The sequence below is a fragment of the Aphelocoma coerulescens genome, chromosome 2, assembly GCF_041296385.1.
Source record: "Aphelocoma coerulescens isolate FSJ_1873_10779 chromosome 2, UR_Acoe_1.0, whole genome shotgun sequence".
In the NCBI taxonomy this organism is placed as follows: Eukaryota; Metazoa; Chordata; class Aves; order Passeriformes; family Corvidae; genus Aphelocoma; species Aphelocoma coerulescens.
Genome location: NC_091015.1, coordinates 163,864,281 through 163,878,619, shown reverse-complemented (window position 1 = coordinate 163,878,619; position 14,339 = coordinate 163,864,281). Strand labels below are relative to the sequence as shown.

At 39.9% G+C, this 14,339-nt stretch overlaps 1 protein-coding gene and 1 long non-coding RNA gene across 4 annotated transcripts in view; one reads left to right on the top strand and one right to left on the bottom strand.

The window, feature by feature from the left end:
• Positions 1-14,339, top strand: part of TRAPPC9 (trafficking protein particle complex subunit 9) — a 459,459-nt gene that overhangs the window by 358,526 nt on the left and 86,594 nt on the right. The gene's annotated exons all lie outside the window — the stretch shown is intronic.
• Positions 8,561-13,527, bottom strand: LOC138106030 (uncharacterized). Its single transcript, XR_011148888.1, has 4 exons — positions 13,336-13,527; positions 12,631-12,683; positions 12,293-12,440; positions 8,561-9,023 (listed from the first exon to the last, which is right to left on the bottom strand). It is a non-coding gene; the product is annotated as an uncharacterized lncRNA (long non-coding RNA).

The window sequence follows — 14,339 nt, the reverse complement described above, 5'->3', positions numbered from 1 at the left end:
GGGCTAATACATGTATCCCATAAGCAGCCAGTGACCTTGCTGTCTTGGCCAGTTTAAGGCTGCATCTGAGTTAGTGTCTGTTGGTTCTCTGGGGGCTCTGGGGTTGCTGATTTCAAGAGTTTTCTCTCCTCCCAAATATCTTTTTGATATTAATCCCCCTCTTGCAATGCTTGCTGTAGATCTAATTCTGATCACTCTGTATTCATACCTGTATTTTAACCTTTCCCATCTTGATAGTATTGGCAATGCTCACTCCAGTGACATATATGAAACATTTCATTCTGACTAAACCCAGGTCCAGCATTTGCCTCACAGCCCTAACATTTATTAATAAACCCATTGACATCTACCATTACCACTCCATATCTGTCCTTTGATCAGTTTCTGTTTATAAATAAAAAAACATAATTAATGTTTCATTTCAAGCCCAGTAACTCACAGTGGAGAGAGCACTTTCTCCGAGTCCAGACAGGCAGTCAGATGCACCATGTCCTCTTCATTCACTAATTTGTGTAGGCTGATGAAAAATTGCTTTCCACGTGAAATTAAATATCCTAGGAGAGAAGATGTTTTGAAAGCTGTGTGGCAAGAAATGTTCATACAGTAATTAATATTCAGTGCAGAAGAGAAGTTGACTGTTAATTTTCACAAGTGTTTCATGATGGCAGGAGCACTTTAATACAGAAAGCACTTCATAGATAGAGAAAATAGATAACTATTATCTGTGAACAACAATAGAAGCTATACATCAAGCTGTTGATGTAGCCATCCTATTTTTAAGATTTAGTGAGGTTTGCTTTTAATTTTAGTCTCCACCAAGCCTTCCTGACATATGAATGCAAAGTCTCTCAGTTCACTGTAGTGCTAAACTGAGTGCAGTCTCCCCTCCATGAATAAACACACCCCATTATTGTACTGTCTGTGAGTACAAAACTCAAAAGTAATATTTAGGCAATAAACTTTCATCGAATTTGCTTGTTGTCTTTTCCATTTTTTTTCTGTCTTCTCATTAGCAGACCAATTGACAGTAGATGTAAAATGAAATAGGAACAAAAAGTCTCTCTTACCAGATTGCCAGGGGTTCTTGCCACCCGCTTTTCCCAGGCCAGGCTCTTTTGGGTCTTCAGCAAAGTTGAACACACCTAAGGTCAAGCTTCTTTGAAAATACTTGACAGGAGACAAAATAGCTCCATAGCCCTCTCACAGTCTCACCTTCTCCTCAAGGTAAAAATGTGCATCTCTACCACATGTTCTTTATTAATTGAAATAATAACCTATTCCTTTGGTAGAGAAGGGAAAGTTTAAAAAGTCCTACTGAGCCATTGGATTTACTTTGGAGAAACAGGTTTAAAAGACTTGTATGAAGTTGCCTTTTGATTTTACTGCATCTAAAATACTAAGCAGCTAGTTGGTGTCAATGTGGGGTGTTTTCATGTGTGTAAAATTTGCATTTGGGCTTTTAATTTTTTTTCTTAAATCAGACAGTTGACAAATGGCTGCAGGAAAGGCAGAGCATGGTGAGCTGCTCTCTCTGCTTGGACTTGCTTCAGTTGCGATGCCCTGTGAACAATTCAGGTCTTACTTTTTAGTGGAGGATACTAATATTTGAGTTTACTTACTGGCAAGTCAGTTGTTGAGGGGAAGCAAAAATCCACTAAAAAAATGATAAAATATTAAAAAAGAGGAACCAGGTACTGATGAATATTTGTTCTGCTCTCCCACACATGCGTGTGTTCTACCCTGGGTCAGGACCTTGTAATCAGAATTTGCTTTAAGTTGTGGTTCTGCTCTCCACAGAAGAGGTAAGGTGAAACCATTCTGTGCCTGGTGGGAGCCTTTAGGTCATGCAGCATCCCAGAAACGAGTTGTGAGTGTGATGGGTTGTGTTGTGCATCCCCATTAGACCAGCATTTCTCAGAGTGGGGGAAGAGCCTGGCAGAGTAAATGAAAATGAGTTCATTGCTCAGGGAGGAGAATTTGTGGTTGGAAATGTTTAGAAACCACTGCTACAAACTGTCATGACTTTGCACCTTTGTCTCCAGACAAAGGCAAGGGCCACAATTAAAAGATAATCCAGTTCTTCTAACAACTTTATACCTTCCGGATGCTGTGGTGGCTCATCACTCTTGTGTTGGTGGAATTGGTCTCTTCTCAACACTGATCCCAGTGTTCTCTTCCATCTTCTTTTCTGAAGGCACTGGAGGAGTGCTGTGATGGATTACTGCTTGTTGGGCTGGTGTCTCAGTCATTAAACCTGGCAACAGTGAAGGATGGGCGTCTCCACAGGTCTCCTGAGAAGACAGGGATGGAATTTCTGCACAGTCTCCTGTAAATTTGTCTTAAGGTCCTTGGGGAGGTGCCTTATGTGTGGGTCAGACTGGATCAGCCCAACATGAGTGGCCAGAAGAGGACATTATTCCATTTGTGTTTTGACTTATTGCTGTGCTTCTCCTGAGTCTCTGGTGGGGGAGAGAGACAGGTGGGAAGAGCCAGCCCTACCAAACACTAAAACTGGGGAGTTCTGATGTGAAAAACTGATCTTACAAGAAGAAAAAATTCTATTTTAATCCAACTAAAGATGATTTTTTAAAAGAAACCTAGTGATGGGGAAAGCAGGAAAAAAGAAAAGACAAAAATTGTTGATACGATTTGCATGTTCTGCAGTAGAACAATGAGAAGAAAGTTTGGTCTTTAAAATGTTGTGGAGGTGAAAGCAATATCTGCCTGCCTTAAAGAAAGACTCAGTGGCACATGGGGTTAAATAAGGATTTATTTTCCTGGCTGAGTGCCCAGCCCTGCTGCTGGTCATGTACCTGCACATGCAAGGTGCTCTGTGTGATGTGGTACCATCAGGGGCGCCTGGAGAAGATGTGTTTTGGTTCACAAAAGCATTACCAGTGTCCTGAGGAGTGGAAGACCAGTGGACATCCAGCTCTGTGTGTCTGGAGGGTGGATATTAATGTAAGAAATTAAATTTGGAGTTCTATCAGTTTTTGAGACCTGAACTTTTGAGACTCTGAAACAAAACCTGGCCTATTCCAGCACCTCTGTGGAAAGCTGACTTCTTTCTTTGTATTTATTTTTAATCTACTCTTGAGATCTAGCAATGGGATTTCTACCACTTCCTCAGTTGGTGGTTTGGAGGCTCATCTATTATTTCCAAGGTGTTTGCCAAAATCTGAAATAGTACTCAGAACTGTCCAGTTCTTCCACATCCTCAATTGAAGTTATAGCTACAAATTTCAAAGATAATCATAAAGGTTCTGAAAAAAGAAAAAGGAGTATTTTTTAAACAGCTGCACTGCAGCCTTTCTCTGAAAGAGGAGAATGAGGAAACATCAGTATTTTATTTCAAGTAATGGAGAGTATCCCTGTTAATGATGGATAAAAATAATCATTTTTTTTACTTGGTTGATAGCTGTTATTTTAGTATTCATAAAACATGGAAATATTTGCATTTCTCTTGTAATTTTTGGGCCAAAAAGCATTTTACAGTGGCCAAATTATGGCAAAGGTTTTTTTCAGTCCTCTCTTGAGAGAAATAAACTCATATTAGGAAAAGCTGCAGGTATTGGTGGTTCTTCCTGGTCAAGAGCTAAGGCATTCAGCCTCATAGCTACAGGGATGAACTGGGCTGCAAAATGTGGATACAGACCTGTGCTGTAAAACACTTTGAAACCAGCTCAATTTCCTATTTTGCAAAGCTGTTTTTAGCCCTCTTCAAGCCTGGCCAGAGAAATCCCGTCACCACTTGGCAGGTGAGGGGCACATTTTGAAGCATGGCAACAGGACAGTTGTGAATCCTGCTCTACAGAGCCTTCTAAATGCACCAGAAGGATGCTCAGTGTGTATTAAGAAAGAGGTCTAGTCTTGTCTGTACTCTGGGGAGGTGATATTTGATGAAATTGCATCTGTGCTTCCTCATGTTATTTATATCCAAAGATATTGCCTTCTGATACAATCTCTGTGTTATCGCTGGTACATAGAGTCTCCCTCAGGCTTCTCGTGAAAATGAGGCATTTATGATTTCCCTGGAAAATTAGATTTTACCTAAATACATCCACACTGATTAGAAAATGCACTGCAAAAATCTTCACGTTTAGGGTTGCGTGAATATTTCCATCCTAATTCCTTGACTGTGACATTAAACCTTTCTGAATATTTCCTCTGAGGAGAATTTCTTCCCAGCCTGATCTGCCTGAGGACTAATACATGGCTTTTCAACTTTGAGTAAAACTTGTTCGTCTACTTTTGAACAGAATGGGAGACAAAAATAGTATTTTTCTTCTTATTAAATAAGCACAGGCAAATAGATCTTGCAGCTCAGATTATATCTTTGATTGTATAGAGCACCATCAGCCACAGCTTGAATATTTTTAGAGGCTTTAATAATTCACAATTATTTCTAAGGGTACTTAAAGGGATAATTTAACCCTTAAAGGGTTAAACAGAATTTGTCTGCAGTATTGGAGTCTGGACCAGATGACCCCACTGTGGTCCCTTCCAACCTTACCCATTCCATGATTCTGTGATTCTGTAATAGTTTTTTCTTGCTTTAGACTTTGCAGTTCCTTTAAAAAAGTATCCTTATGGCTAAAGAGAAAACACATAGGGGTTTAAACTATTATTTCAAATGTGACTGCATCTGAAAAAAAAAAAAAAGAAAAAGGCTTTTGTGTAGAAATTGAGCAGTTTAGCATCTGCTTTGTATCAAAAAATGGTACCATGTCTCCTGTAGGCCACAACATGATCATGAAGACAGTAGTTTGTATAAAAGCAACCCAATCTCTCATTTCTGTTGAGATTATTCAGCCTCTTTTATCTGTATTAAAGTACCACCTTAGGGGACCACCAAGCAGGGCTTGGTCGAGGAATTTCTTTTGCTAAATGCCATAACAATAAATGCAATAGTTTTGTTGTGGAAAAGAAGTGGGGCAGAACTTGGAAAAGAACTGTACTTAGCTCAGTGCAGGTGATATTTTTAGCAGGAAACCTTTTGGGTTTGATCTCTGGCAGGATGCTCAGAATTGACAAAATGCTTGGAAGTTACAGGATTCGTCTGGATTTGTATTGCTTTGCTCTGTGGGAAAGGGGCCAGCCAGGAGATCTCTCTGTCTCCACAGAAGGAGGAAAAAGTGTGTTTGGCCAGACAAGATGACTGCTACTGAAAAAAGCATCCATGGCAATGTGCTGCTCCTCATGTTTGTTGAAATGCAAGGAAACTAATTCTTACTTCTCTTGTAAGTCACCACCAGTGCATGAAGTCATAAAGAGGGGGGTATTTTGAGTTTTGGCAGCTGTGAATGGAGAAGGAAATTGTTTTCCAGATTTATATTATCTGTCGTGGTTCCACCTTTCCATTTTTTCCTATTTAGCTCTTGTGAAGAAGGGCAGCCTTTAAAAATTAATAAGTGCAGTAATGATAAATGCAACAGTGGATGGGAAGGGAGGGGAGATTAGTTTAAAGGGAGAGCTAGCAATCATACAGAAACATCCTTATGCAAAAATTTAGAATTTTTTTATGAAAGCCAGACCACTGCATCTAAAACCACTTGAAACAGAATATAGAGCCCAAGCAACTGAAAGTTAATTTTAAATTTTAATGATAACATTTCTGAAATTTACTGAGCAAACTTAAGCAAAGTGCTTGCTTTTCAACAGCAGTATCTGCTTTATCCTCAGTATGTATTTGAAAACTTTTCTGTGCCTGGTAAGAAAGAGCTGCAATGCTTGTTGCTGGCTTCCAGCTGTCCCATTCAATGTCATCAGAGCATCTTTGAGATTTGTGAAGAAATTCTAACTTACTCAAAAAATCAGCACCTTCCAATTTCATATGTTAAATTATTTAAACAACTAGGGGAAAAAAGAGCATTGGAGATGTATGTTGGTAAAGCAGAGGTATGGTACACCAGCTTCTATGAAATTCAGTAGATTTGCATGCATAACTAGAAATATGTCTAGCAAAGTGTCTTAGCACAAGTGTTTTCTAGCACTCTGAATATTTAAAGTAGAGCCTGGATGCAAATTCTTACATGAAAATGATCACCAGGCTAATTGGATGGAGGGGGAAAATACATAATCACAGAATCACAGAATGGGTGAGGTTGGAAGGGACCACAGTGGGTCACTTGGTCCAACCTCCCTGCTTGGCCAGGCTCATACCAGGAGGTACTGGACAAGGCAAGTGAAAATGGAGGTAAAGGAATGTTTTGCACAAAATCACACTGTTTAAGAGAGGTGGGATGATGTGAAATAAAGGGGCTTAGGCCAAAGAACACAGTTCCCATTTTGGACACCTTGGGAGGTAGGAGGGAGCTGGGTGCAGTGGGTTTTGAGGGCAGGGTGGGGCGTGGTTTTGATGCTGAGGAGATCACAGACAGCAAATGTTGGCATTCTGTAGAGGTGGGGAAAGAGCTCCCTGCTCCTTCCACACCTCTGTGCTTTGGTGTCCGATATGTGTAGGGAGTTTTCTTAGAAGTCCATCAGTAACTTGATAAGAGTAAACGGGCACAAAGGGAGCCTCTAAAGCACATGGTGAGTGGAATAAAGATGCCTGTAATCACTGCCTGCTTTTCTGTATTGCCCAGTCTAGAGCAGGCATGGAAAGACAAATTCAGTGTCTGGTTTCTGAGCGAGTCCAAGGTAAAAACAACGTGCTGTGGTTGTCACACCTGTCTGACTCAGAGAGGCTTTAAGGTATGTGTTTCATCTGCAGTAAGTTTCTTATTTTCAATAAGTTGCTTCATTTTCACCCAGCAGAAACTGGCTTTTTGTCTGCTCTCCAGTTCCTTCATGTAAATGGATGTTAAATTACAAGAACCTTGTCCTCCTTGTGGGAACCCAGAGTGCAGAGCATATTTCTCTGCCTGTTTTGAAGAATTTTACCCCCCTGAACAACATTGTTTTGACCTTCATCCTTGGAAAAAACTGCCTATTCTTAGAGAAGAACTAGAAACTACACTAATGTAAATTAGGTGATAGACTACTATGTAAGATTGTCACAGGGTGAAAAATTTAGAGGTTTTGGGTTTGTTAATGTAGTAAATAGATAAAAGCAAAAAACATCTAAATGGAGGATTGTTGTTATTCTCCAAACCTTCTTCTTCTTCTTCTTCTTCTACTACTACTCCATATTCTGCAGTAAAAGTAGTTTGGGATGATTGGACAAAGAATTCCACAGTTCCTGGCTGTGTTACTAAATAATTGGCAGAAAAGTAAAAATAATGTACGCTTTTAGTAACCAGTGGTTAATTTATCTTTAAAAGGCTGTGTCAGTCTTGATAATTGGGCTTTCTCCTGCATTCTCTGTTTTCTGCTATGTCTGGATCATGCTAGTAACTCTTTTTCTCTGATAAGACTTAATAAACAACTATCAAGAAGCAGCAAAGGCTGAGAGTCCCGTTTGTCTCTCGAACTCCTGGCAAGGACTTTAAAAACTCTCTCCCATCAGGAGAGGTTTGATTACGGGATGATCAGTGTCACTCCTCTCTAAATTATGGGAAAATCCACACTATTGATGGCAGTTTGATGAGGGGTTCATACATAAGATTGTTTTCAAGCCCCAGGGATGGCAGGGGTTCATCAGGCAGTGGTCTGGGTGCAGCACTCAGCTCCTCTTGCTCAGTTCCATAATGGGGCAACTCCAGTGGAAGTTAGGTGCTCAATTTCAGATTAAAACACATTGTGTTAATCTCCCTGTACTACCAGTTTGGATTAGAGTGGTTTCTCTAATCTTATTAACTAAAACCTGTTAATTGCTTTCTCTTCTTGAATGGTGATTTGGAGAGAACTTCTACACACCTCATTTTCTGTAAGTGATACACTGAGGAGCTCCATGCAGCATCCTCACGGGATCCAAGGGTTGTAAACACCTCAGGGTTATCTTTTCCATTGTCTTGAGGAATCCCCATGAACACAGGTGCATACCTAGTCCTTCATGGGGTCCAAAATAATTCCTTCATGAGAAGCAAGCTAAAACCTGTTACTGTAAATCTGTTGTTTCATACCATGGAAATGACTAAACTGGGTGTGCTGATAATTCATGTGCTCCTGTGTTGTGTTGCTTATACTAAATTAAATATGCTTTTGGACATCAATTAACTTCTCTGGGTAGTTTTGCCTATTTTGAGCACTTTACGGGCACCATACAGAGGTAGTGAACCAGCAGTGTTAGAGACTAAGAATTTGACACTGCTTTGCAAGCAGTACAGTTTATTCTTTTACTTCAACACTGTCGTTGGTGTGCCTGGGCAGAGATTTACTCTGTAGCATTTGTCACTATGGAAGTAGGCAAAGGCTGCAGATTTTACTCCTTAGATTAGTGGTTTAGTTATTGCAGAGCAAAGGGAAAAACTGCCTGAAGCCTGTAATGGAAGCCTTTGCTACTCTGAAGTGCACCAGCTTGCATTACTTTGGAAACTTGTCCCATTATTGTTAATGGAACCTGTTCCTAAAATCTGTTTCCCCAAATGCTCACCAGAAACAAAGCATCACACAACAAGATTTATAATTATAGAGAGACGTGTCTTCTCCTTTTTGTACTTTGTAGTTTATTTGTGGTTTCTCTGTTATACAGAAACATATGGAAGAGAATAAATAGAAAAAAATCATGTCATGGGGGAAGGCAGAGAGAGAATAGGAGACACAGCCAAAAGAGAGAAAGTGTGTTTCCACGTATGTCACTTCCATCATTACAATACATCAAGTCAGTTTATGATCTGTCTTCTTGTTTATAAGAGTATCACAGTCTCAGCCAGAAGACGATGGACTGAAACACGGACTCTTGAGCTGACAGCACTGACAATCTCCCTGCTACAGCCTTTTTGGGTCGTGTCCCAAATGGTGAGCAAGACACACCAAGTGGAGCAGTCTGTGGTGCAAGGTGGTTGTTGTAACAATGTCCAGGAGGTTTTACTCTGCTTCCAGGGACAGGCTATTCCACAGTGTTTCAGGCTTTCAGGTTGACTGTCAGACCAACTTTGCTTTCTGAAGACCTTGCAGAGATTTATAATGAAGGCTGGAGACTGAAAGAAATGGGAGGAGAAGAAAGATGATGTATTTTTGTAGCCAAGAATTGAAACACCTGCCCAGTGCTGAGTTTTCCTGGCAAGCCAGCCCTGGTCAACACAAGGCTCTGGGAAATTAAAATAGCTCCTCATGACTAGCATGGATTTATAGCTCTTCACCAGTTCCTGTTTAGCTCATAAATATCCTTGAAATACTTTTAAGATACGTACCTTGCATAAATGGTGCAAATAATAAAATACTGCAAATATTTAGAAAAATTTGAGCTTTTTCATTTCATTACTGTGGGTTGCTGAAGGACAGTGAGAACAGAGGGAATTTAGATAGGAAGAGCTGAAGCACAGAAGCCAGTTGAATTTTTTCAAATCTCTTGTGCAATACAGAAACCCTTGTAATATTGATCCATTGCTTTGTATTACTTTAAGTGGTAGAAATGCCCCTTCTGAAAATTTCTGAAAGTACTTGAGAAGTATCACGACTTAGCTGTAGGATTATTGTTACCATTGATTATAATTTAAAGTGACTCATCTGCTTGCCTTTATGTTAAGGCATGGGATCTCTTCATTTTGTGTACAGATCCACTCCTCAGCTTTCAGCTGATGAAATGTGGACCTTTTGCCTTAGGAATAAAGAGGCAGCACGAAACGCTGAGCATTAGCTGCCAAAATAGCTTCTGCACTGTTGTGTTTAGGACTTGCTTTGTAGAAAATAGTTTCTTTTCACTGTAATTTTTCTGTTACAAAGAGAAAAGATAGTGGCACATTGTGCCAGAGCAGGGCAGTCCATTAAAAATTTCTCTCTTTGATCAGGGGAAAAGCATAACTAATTGCACCTTGTCTTGTCACCCAGTGGATTGAGGCACTTCAGGTTGCAGTGGCCTCTGTCCTTTTGAGATGTGGTATGGCCTGATATTGATCCTCTCAATTCTAATTGAGCAAAACTCCTTTGTTAGCAACCTGTAAAATGGAAGTGATAATTGTTACCTAGCCAGGAGGAGTGTTATGAAGTCTAATTAGTGAATGTTTTGGTGCTCATGAGGGAAAAAAAAAAAAAAAAAAAGAAAAATACAAATGCTGCATTGATTTTTCTCTTTTAAGACTGTATTAATTCTGCTATTGTGGATTTGTTCTCAGGGCTTTCATGTACAAGATGGGCAATCTAAGCAGGCTTTGCAATCCTAAAATAGTGTGTCTCAACCAATATTAAGTACAAAGGCTTTTTCTCACAAATGTAAGGAAAATAACACTTCAGAGCCCTTCTCTGCCTTTCAATAGGATGTTCTAAAGGGAAACTATTTTAAATAGAGATGCAAAGCAAATCACAGCACTTCAATAACAGCCTCATCTTGTTGCTTTTCAGGGATGTAACTTTGCACTTGTGAGTTTTCCTGTAAGTTTGCAAGGTCTACTTGAGTAAAGTGTGTCCAGGACAGACAATGTTTCCTACCTTTCTGACAAACTTAGGTGATTCTGCCTCTGTTCTGTCTTTGTTCTTTTTAGTTCGAGGTTTGTTTTTTTTTTAAGTTTCTGTCTTTGTCAGGACTTCAGCACTTCTAGGTAAATTAGACTTACCCACAGCAAGCCTTCCAGTAGACTGCACGGACTCTTCTTCCAAGTGGCTTTCTCCTTATAAATATGCTCATTAAGGCAGTGTTATATAAAGTGTGGGCAAGCTCCACAAAAAAACCCCAAACTTCAAGTTGTGTGCTGATAGTAAAACATCTCTGAGCTTGGTGTTCTTAGGGAAGTTGTCTGCTGATCAGAAGTGCTGTAGCCCCATCTCTGCTCTGTTTCATGCTGAGCTCTGTTAAAAATATCCTCCTTAAGGAGTGCTTTTTCCAGATTTTCATGGATTGGGAACAATAAAAACAAATATATATTGCTAATGAAATTATAGCCCTGATAATATGAATAGTTGAAGAATCAGTGGAAACGCATTGCTGCCCAGTCTTGAGATTCCAGTACAGAGCCAGGTAAAGGGCTGGCCAATGGTTTTGGCCTGATTTGGCAGATAACTTTAGCAGACTATGAAGTGTGTGGTCCCTTCATGCAGCAGCATGACTGGGATTTCAGAATTACAGCTCTAGTTTCTGTTGGGTGCTGTTAACCCTAAGAGAAATTTAATGAGATAGGTGACCTCTTTGCTGTCTCTCTGTCCATCCTCTTCCCTCACTCCAGTTCAAGAAATCCATGTGGGATTTGTTTCTATTGCTGTAGCCTGATATCCAGCACATGATATTGAGGGGGGCACTGTCTGAAAAAAGCCTGGCTAAACCAAAGCCAGCCTGGTGTTCCATTTACTGAAGTGCAGGTTTCAGTTAGCAGAGGTGCGACTGCAGCTCTGCGCTGTTCTCACACAGCACCCCTTCCCATCTTGGGTATATAAAATAATGGATGGGCTGATTTTACTTGCTGTTGATTTAATAATCTAATCATGTAAGGGCAGAAGACATCTCTTCCACATCTCTACATTTAGGAACAGTTTTGCTTTGTGATTTCATTCACTGCAGTCCACTATTTTGTCTGTCTGTGCATTTATGATTAAGAGCATCTCCCCTGTACCTTCTCTTACTGAAATGAAAAACTTGCAAGGACATCTTGAAGTTTAGTGAGGTAATTGTGGTTTGAATTTAATTGTTAGACAGGCCATAATATAGTTATTATTTAATTATATAATTACTTTGCATTAACTTCAGAAACCATTAAGGAGAAAGAAGCATGTTTAAATATTTTACCATAATTTTGACAGACTAATCCTTGCCTAGAGCAAGGGCTTCTCTTAGCTGTTCTGTCATTCTAAGATTATGCAAGCTCCTCCTTACTTTTAATTTTTCCCTTGATTAATTCTACTTTGTTTATGAATTTGTTATTTGCAGCTGACTCCCCAGGATGCTAATTGCTACTGTAAACTACAGATACTGCTGAGCTAATGTATTCTGAAAATATCAGGAAAAGATGTACAATTAAAAAATGAACCACTGATTTGTAATTTTCAGTTCTTTCCAAAATATATCATAAAAACACCTTATTCTTTGTTGTTTGTTTTTTTTTTTTTTTAATCTGAGAAAACATCAATCTCTTCTCCGTTTATATCTATGAAAGATAAGAATTGATCTGGTAAAAGAAGAGGTTTCTTTACAGTATTTGACCTCACATATACCAGTAAAAATTTAAAGGTTATCTAGAGTATAATATTTAGGAATTGGGTCCTAGACAAAATCATAATTTAAGTGAAAGGAGTAGAAAAAAATTAGTGACATAAAACTTACAAATTCTTTGCATTTTCTTTTCATTGCTGACTCTTTCCTACTGAAGAAAAAGTGAGATGATCAGTGGAGTGCAGATCTGCTCCAAAAAAGACAAGTGAAGGTACCAGTCCTTTCGCAGGGAAAGTTCTCATGTTGGGTATGTGATGATCTGGATGAGGATCAGAAAAAGCTTTTTTGCTATATTGATCTTGCAGACCAAGCCTGACAGCCAGAGAAGTTCCCCATGCAGAGGTTGGCTTTTGATGGAGGTCTCTGGATGGACACCCAGGTGTTATGAAACTTTCAAATGGCCTGAGGCAAATCAGTTTAATCACTTGGACTCGTATTTTTCATCTTACCAAATGTTTGTGTTTCTCAACTGTTGTAAGATCTCTCGGGGAGCTCTCCTTCCCTGCCAAATGTCAGAGAAATTTTCAGTCACACTGTTTTTCACTGTTTCTAAAAGGTTTTAGGTGGTATTTCCTTTTCCTGCTTCAGGATGGATTTTGTCTCCCTTCTCCACCTTTCCCCAAAGTACAACTTCTCTTCTATCCCACCCTCAAACAGAACCTTATCTTCACTCTCTGGGGAATACTGAGATTTTATTTCCTGCTTTCTTGTGGCTGGACAGTAGATTGCTGTGTGGCAGTGAGAAGTGCTCTGTAGTAGCCTTTCTCCTTCCTCACTTTTCATTAAATACCTTAATTAGCATTAATTAGTCTCTGTCTTCAGGCTGCCTTTTCTTATTTGAAGAAAATACTGAAGAAACTACTGGTAATACTTTCTATGTCAGATTATCTCAAATATTTAGACAAACTTGTCTTCAGTATTTGACTCTTTATGTGAACATTGGAGATCTCATAGCTCTGTACAACTCCCTGACAGAAGGTTGTAGCCAGGTTGGGAGCAGCCTCCTCTCCCAGGCAGCCAGCAACAGGACAAGAGGAAAGGGCCTCAAGTTGCACCAGGGGAGATTCAGGCTGGACATGAGGAAGAATTTGTTGACTGAAAGGGTGGTCAGGCATTGGAAAGTTCTGCCCAGGGAGGTGGTGGAGTCACCATACCTGGAGATGTTTAAGAAACAATTGGATGTGACACTCAGTGCTGTGGTTTAGTTGATGTGGTTGTGTTTGGTCAAAGGTTGAACTCGATGATCTTGGAGGTCTTTTCCAACTTTAATGATTCTGTGATTCTATAGATTAAAGAAAAAAAAGGGTGGTCAGACCAAGTGCAGTGTCCTTCTCCCACCAAGGCCTCTGGCTCATCCCAGTCCTCCTCGTACACCCACACTTTGAGTGTGTGCTAAGATAACTGCAAGCAGTTGCAGTTAAAAGCATGGTGTTCTCAACAGGGAACACATAAATTAGCTGTAAAATAGATGGTGATCCTTATAGGAGTTGCTTAGATGGCCGTGACTGTCCCCAGTGGGGTTTATAGAGTTTAATAATCAGGGCAGCAAAATATATGCCTGCAGGAGCAGACAGCCCAGTTGTGGTAGCATCTGTCAACTGCAGGAATTTCATTTACAGCCCGGAAGAGCTGCACTGGGACACCTCTTATCAGTGAATTGCTGAAGCAAAGGTGCTAATAGCTCATTATACTGCAAACAGGTGGTTCAGGCTCTTGCTGTTGCAGCTGGAGAGCCTGCAGAAATGTGATGATTCATTAGGCAGGCACTGCTGGCCACTCCAGAGTCTTTGTGGGTTCTGCATGTATCTAAGCAAAATGCTGTTTGTGATGTTTGTCCAGGAGCTAGGGCTGTGCACTGTGTTTTCATGCTGCGTTTGGGCTGAGTCTTTGAATTTTCATTGGGAAATATTAGCATGCTGTAATATCCTGAGGATGAAGCAATTACCTTAATAGATGCTTCTGTCTTATTGTGTGGTCTAGAGTGTGCTACTTGCCATCCCTTTCACAGTGTTGCCTTCTGTAAAATGAAATATTTACCACCAGACTCTTGCAGAGTGTTCAAAATTGTGGAAAAGTATTATACTGCATATTAATGCAGCATAATAATGATAGTATTCTAGTATTCAGAGATTAGAGGCTGGCTTAGTTTGTGTGGAAG